Source organism: Calypte anna, chromosome 10 (genome assembly GCF_003957555.1).
Source record: "Calypte anna isolate BGI_N300 chromosome 10, bCalAnn1_v1.p, whole genome shotgun sequence".
NCBI classification, from domain to species: domain Eukaryota; kingdom Metazoa; phylum Chordata; class Aves; order Apodiformes; family Trochilidae; genus Calypte; species Calypte anna.
The window spans coordinates 4,187,713-4,194,581 of NC_044256.1; the positions used below are offsets into that span (position 1 = coordinate 4,187,713).

The 6,869-nt window shown below is 41.9% G+C and overlaps 1 long non-coding RNA gene across 1 annotated transcript; it reads right to left on the reverse strand.

Moving 5' to 3' along the window:
* Positions 1–689: 689 nt before the first annotated feature.
* Positions 690–6,658, reverse strand: LOC115598890. The gene is made up of 3 exons (XR_003987998.1): positions 6,596–6,658; positions 1,878–2,069; positions 690–808 (listed from the first exon to the last, which is right to left on the reverse strand). It is a non-coding gene; the product is annotated as an uncharacterized LOC115598890 (long non-coding RNA).
* Positions 6,659–6,869: the final 211 nt, after the last annotated feature.

Consider the following 6,869-nt stretch of genomic DNA (forward strand, 5'->3'; position numbering starts at 1 on the left):
TCTCATGCTGTGACTGATACAAACTTTCTAGGAAGAGAGGATGGGCCCTTTTTCTCAGAATGCCTTTGGGCAGTTTGGGCTCTCAGGGACACCCAGACCAGAGGGAAGCTCCCAGCCATGAAGAGGACTAAGGCTCTAAGTGACTTTCTGCCACTCTCCATCTCTCTGTGCCTCGTTGTTTTTTTAACACATATGCTTCAGTGGACAAAACATGCAGCACTTGCATGTTCATGAGCATAGCTTTGCACACAACTGAAAGCTGTTGACTGCTAACACCAAGTTAGTGCTCATGTGATGTAGCCAGAAGTGACCAGGAACTGTGTGTAAAGAAAGCCTTGATTGTGACTTCAACCCAAAGGCATTTTGCCACTGGCTCAAACAGGGTCATTACCTCACCCTCTGTTTCATGAATGTCACTTGCTGCTTTGAAACAAAAAAACAAATTACCACCCTAATATTGCTTTTTGCTTTAGCTTATACATAACCTCTTGCTGTCCCCATACCTATTCAGACATGTGCTACAGAGATACAACTGTTGACTAAGAAGCTCATTTCACTGTTTTCAGAGGGATTAGCTCTAGCTTCTTTCTTGTCTCTTACCCAGCTGGCATTTTCTTACCTTCCCATAGGTGCTATTTTGAGCACTGGTCTCAGTTTTTCTCTTGCTGTGAGCCTTTTTTCAGTTCTCTAATTTAACATGTGAGGACTGTTACTCCTCTTCCTCTTTGTGGGGTGACTTCTCCATTGACAGGTTTGGAATGACATCTCCCATTAGGATCTCCAAGATCCAACTTCTTGGGACCAAGTTCTGCAGACAGAATAAGGAAAAAGTGTGAATAACAGTGTCTGTGTTAAATGAGACTTTTTAATTGCCCTTCCAACAGAGGGACTCCTCTCTGCTTGGTTTTGTTTGGCCAAGAGTGCTTGACCTGAGATAATTTTTTGAATGATCACTTACAGCCTCAAAAAAACCCCATTTGATGTCTAGCAGAGTCAATTCCCCAAATCAGTCTGTCTCTTCTGTGGTGTTATTTCTACTACAGATACTTTTATACAGATATTTTCTCCACCTTGGAATGGTGTTAAAACCTCCTCTCTACCAGTTGCACAGGGAAAGCAGTCACTCCTAAACTGTCTCATCTCTTCCTTCCAGGTTGTTTTAAAATGCGGTGCTCAGCTAAAGCCCTGTGTTCCCTGACTGACCTCACATGATTTCTAGGTGCTTGTTATTTATTTGAAATGCAGTCACTTCTTATTCTTCTCACACCATCTGGCCAGATATGTCTGCTTTTATGTACTGTAGATGTTCTAACTTAAGATATCTGATCTTTAACAGTCAGTTTGCACAGCTGAGTTAAACTTGATGTATCATTTATTTACATTTTTAAAATGAAATACTCTCTTATACTTTGTTTTTATGCACATAAAGTGAAAATCCAAATGGATGGCACTATTTGCTAGAAACTCATATGCATTCCTTAGTGCTTGTATACAGTGGATTGATTCTGATTTAATACTTGCACATTTTTATCCTGTGTCTCCTAAATAATTCATGTTTATTGATTACTGCTTACAAGTACCACTCCATTTTGACACCAGACACTTCACTTACAGCTGCATAAAACAAAATTATTGTTACTAGATGGCAAGATTAACTTTCTAAATATTCTCCTCTTTAAAAAAATTACTTGAAAGCAACAATTAATTCTCACCTACTTGTTATGTACTGTGCCAATTTCCTCAAGGAGTATGAATTTTCATTTTATACCTGTATGGTAGGGGCAGGGGGAGGAGGAAAGCCCTTTCTTCTTATCAATTTCAATATTTACAGAACTGATTCTCTTTGCCTTCCAGGCAGGTTTTCAGCAAATCCCCACCTTGCCTGGCTCCCAAGCTGAATCAGCAAATCATGTGAAAGCATCCTGGTACTCTGCACAGAGCCTGGGGTGAGAATGGCATCCAACTGGCTCAGACCTCAGGTGCAGAAGGGAGTCTGCCAAGGTGCACAAATCCTTCTCTGGATACCTTGAGCCTGAGGACACAGCTTGAGTCTCAGCAGTTTGTCCCACCTGAAAGCAAGAAAACCATAATATTCAAAGTGTGCTTTCAAAGAGGAGTCCAGCAGTCTTAGGGGTAGAAGATTCACCTTCCATGTCCTCAGCTGTATCAGAGAATTTGTCTCTTTTTCCTCAAGAAGCAGTGAAAAGAACTGAGATGTTTTTCATCACAAAATATATGAAAATCTCCCTATGTATTGATTTTCTGGCCAGTCCCAGTCAGTGCTAAATGACTGTTTAGGTTCTATGTATATTCTACTAAACTGCATCTTATTGCAGATTTGAACACTTTTAATTTAAACTGATCTGAATAAATAAATAAATAAAAAAAATCCTAGACATTTGTTGACATTGATTTTCTAATACTATTGCTAAAGTTTGTAATTCAGCAATAACATAGGCAGAGCTTACTAGCAAATGTTAGAATAATAATGCTAAACATAAGCTTACTCATTTCATCCTGTAAAGGCAAAGCCCTTGAAATGCATTCATAATGAGGTATGGTACAAACATTTAAAAAACCAAGAACAAAAAGACCAATACACAATGAATACTAAACCACAAATTTCTGTCATATCTACCTACATCCCAAAGATGGTTACTGTGAATTCTTTTGATGCTATATAGATTTCATTTAAACAAAGTTTTGAACCAGTTCAAGTTGGTAATCTTTTAAGTAGATCCAGTAAATAAGATGCTTAAGCACAAAGCCATGAAATAACATGACATTCATGACATGCATCCTGGCTTTTCTGTAGGTCTCTTCAGGTATTAGTTTTATTGTTGCTACCCTGGAAACAGCAACACTTTTAAAATAGGTCAAGTGTATTTTAAGCTTTATAAATGAAAAAAATAATATGTTTATAGCATGCAATGATTTCATGATGAAATTCAACAAGGGGAAGTGTAGAGTTTTGCATCTGGGGAAGAACAACACGATGTCCCAGTATAGGTTGGGGGCTGACCTGCTGGAGAGCAGTGTAGGTGAAAGAGACCTGGGGGTCCTGGTAGACAAGAGGATGACCATGAGCCAGCAATGTGCCCTTGTGGCCAAGAAGGCCAATGGCATCCTGGGGTGCATTAGAAAGGGTGTGGTTAGTAGGTCAAGAGAGGTTCTCCTCCCCCTCTATTCTGCATTGGTGAGGCCGCACCTGGAGTATTGTGTCCAGTTCTGGGCCCCTCAGTTCAAGAAGGACAGGGAAGTGCTTGAAAGAGTCCAGCGCAGAGCTACTAAGATGATTAAGGGAGTGGAACATCTCCCTTATGAGGAAAGGCTGAGGGAGCTGGGTCTCTTTAGTTTGGAGAAAAGGAGACTGAGGGGTGACCTCATCAATGTTTTCAAATATGTAAGGGGTGAGTGTCAGGGAGATGGAGTTAGGCTCTTCTCAGTGGTGACCAGTGATAGGACAAGGGGTAATGGGTGTAAATTGGAGCACAGGAGGTTCAAGTTGAACATCCGGAAAAATTTTTTTACTGTGAGGGTGACAGAGCCCTGGAACAGGCTGCCCAGGGGGGTCGTGGAGTCTCCTTCACTGGAGACATTCAAAACCCGCCTGGACACGTTCCTATGTGATGTACTCTAGGTGGCCCTGCTCTGGCAGGAGGGGTTGGACTAGATGATCTTTCGAGGTCCCTTCCAACCCCAAGGATTCTATGATTCTGTGATTCTATGATTTTGTTCAGATAGAGGAGGTGGCTCTCACAGCCTCTTCAGGACTGACAGAGGGAAGGGTGGGTATCCCCAGCACCCCAGGAAGGTTTAGCACCACTTTCACAGGAGCCAGGTGGAGCAGCCACCTTTGCTGTGCTTTGCCCTGGGAGTGAAAGCCACACTGAACCAACACCAAGGGACAGAGAGGGAAAATGGGCTTTTGCTCCTCTTTGCATCAGATTGTGTCCAGCCATGGGAGAGAATCTCAGCCCAGGGAGATCCTGGGAGATCCAGCCATGGGCAGAAACCAGAGCTTGAACAAGTGCAGGCAGAGCAGAACAGCTTTTCTAGATCCTACATTCCCTACAACTGTGTGTGATACCCTGGTGCCAGATTTAGTACCAACCTGCTGTACTAACAACAGCTTGCAAGCCTTTACTCCTCATTCACCAATCTGAAAGCAAAAGGCTGAACTCACCATAGCTGTCTGGATTCAGTACTGCTCAGGTCTGCCTGAAGATGACCCAAGTGACTATTTTCCTACATAGTTTATTTTTAAAAGATGACTTTAGAAGTACACTATTAGAAGACACTAAAATACACAAAGGGCCTCGGCTTCTTTTAAGAGTTTGCTGAATTCTGTTCCTCCTTTAACTTAAAATATCTGAAGTGTCTTTTTTCCCTGGACATGTTTCTGTATGACTCACCAGCTCTGTAACTTCAGCCTCACATTGATTAATCCACCAAGGCTACTGAATATTTATCAGATTTTGGCCTTTTTTTTTTTCTTTTTTTTTCCCCCTGAAAGATTTACATTTAAATAAACAACAACAAAAGAGATGAAAAAAGTCTCCCAGAAGTCCCTCTTCCCCACGTTACCTCTTTCAGCTTTTGTACCATCACTGCAGTTATTGTCAACCAAATCTTCCCAGGCAGACAGTGAATATATTACTACTGCTAACACCAAGATGCAGCTTAGGAACAATAACTGCATGAGATTACATGTGTCTACAACATGCAGATTCTTATGATAATTGTAGCTCTTTACTGCTATTATTAAAAAGTGTACAAAAAACATTGTTGAATTTGCTGTTTGTTACTTCTTTGTGATTTTATTATCTCTTGGAAGATGGTCTACCAGAAAATGTAAATTTATCTTCCTTTAACTCATTTGAACTTAGTTTCTCTCAGCATAATCTTTTCTGTCCTCTCCCTGTGCAACAGCCACTCTCCACACAAGTCTGTTGTCAGCATTCCTGCTTTGGTATGAATGCCACCAATGAACCTCTGCCACCCTCTTTGGTGCCAATAGAACCAAGATGTATCTGTTGGATTGGCTTGAACAAGAGCAAAAAAGAGATCTTGCATGTTACTTCCTGCAAGCAACGAAAAAGGAAGCACCAAGAACTGGGCTGCCTGCTCTTTGCATGGGCCTTCCCTTCCCCACAGGCACCTCCAGCCCCTCAAACATCCACAGAGTAGTGAATAAGATAAAACTTTTGCTACTGACAGAAATGGCTGTTGTGTGGCAAAGTTTTCACACACTAATGCAGAAAAAGGGAAGATATAAATACACTTTAGGAAAAAGAAAGGAAAGAAAAATATTTAACTAAAAAAAAAACACCAAAAACCCAAACAGCTATCTGGGGAGCTTCAAGCTGCTTCTGAGGGTCTGCAGAAGAGCAGAGCTACTATATGTCCATTAACCTTGGAAACAACTGAGGTAGGTTCTCCTCTTCCTAGCAATTCCTGAACTCTATGAAGAAGTGGACAGGAACAAGCCAAGCTCCTCTCTCCCTTCCCCATCATCCCCAGACTGTGCCTGAGGAAACATGTGCCAGGGAAAGGGCAGCATCAGAAGATGAACCAGAGGCATTTGGGTGAGCAGTACCTCATACTAAGTCACACCTGTAAAGAGATGGTTTCAAGGGCAAGCTTTCCATTTGTAAGGGATTTTTGTGACCTTGCTGCTACCATGAAGTGTTTAGAAGATCAAGGACAGAGTAGCAATGACTTACAATGCCACAGCTGGGGGGATGGGATGTCTGTAAGGACAATAAATTCCCTTCCTTTGCTGTAGGTTTGCTGATCATTGTGCTGGTTCCTCTAACACTGCTGCAGCTGCTAAACTGCACTGCAAGAATATTAAATGCTTTGTTTTGTACATTTTTTCCATGCTATTAATTGCTGTACTTAGAGAAAGGCATTACAAAACCTCCACAGAGAGAGGCTCTCTCTACTCAATTCACAAGCAGGCACCATGAGAAAGTTCAGCAAATTCCAGGCCATGCACACATTGTGCCCATTCTGGTGGCAAGTGCTGAGGGTTTTCCCTTAATGCATTCACTAGAACTAATCTGTACCTTTCTAAACTCAGAGCAATTTCCTGTCTGAAGGAAAATGTGTCTTCTCATTCTAAATCCACTTTAACGATCATACCTACTCCATTCCACTGAGACTATTCAGAGGGAAGAGACTCTAATCTATTTAGCTTCACGGAGGGTTTCTCTCTGACATGTGCTCTCCTAATAGACCATTTATCAGGATGAAGGGTGCTCCCTGGAGAGTGCAGACAGCAGGATAGGCCGAGCCTGAGTGACAGTCTGTCCAGCAGAGATTGACTTTAATGAAGCACAGAATAAACAAGAAGATTAAGAGAGTGCAAAAATCAGTGACAAGTTTTGAGTTCACCTGGGCAGCTAACTGTGCAGTACAGATCTGTCATCTAGTTATAGATGTTACATAGCTGTTTGGTTGCTAAGGGTCACCTATAACACACAGAAATCCTGCCCAAAATACAAAATAAAGCTTTCCCCTTGATTTTCACCCTTGGGAGAAGGTACCTGCTTGAAACCCAAAACCACTAACAAGTTGTAAAAACACTCACAGTTTGCTGGTGGATGGGACTCTGGCTGTTGGGTGGTCCAACCCCAACATGTTGCTCTGGGTTTCAGGTCTCTGAGATTTTCCTTTTCAGGTGGCACCTTCTTGTAGATATTCATGACAGAGCTTCTTTCTCTGCCCCAGAAATACAGTGACAGTGTGGATATATTGCATGAGATTCATCGTAGGAGAATTCAGATTGGAGAGTCTCCAGTTGAGTCCAAAGTCCTCTTAGTGCCAACAGAGAGAAGCAGGTAGGTCTGCCACTTATAAACATC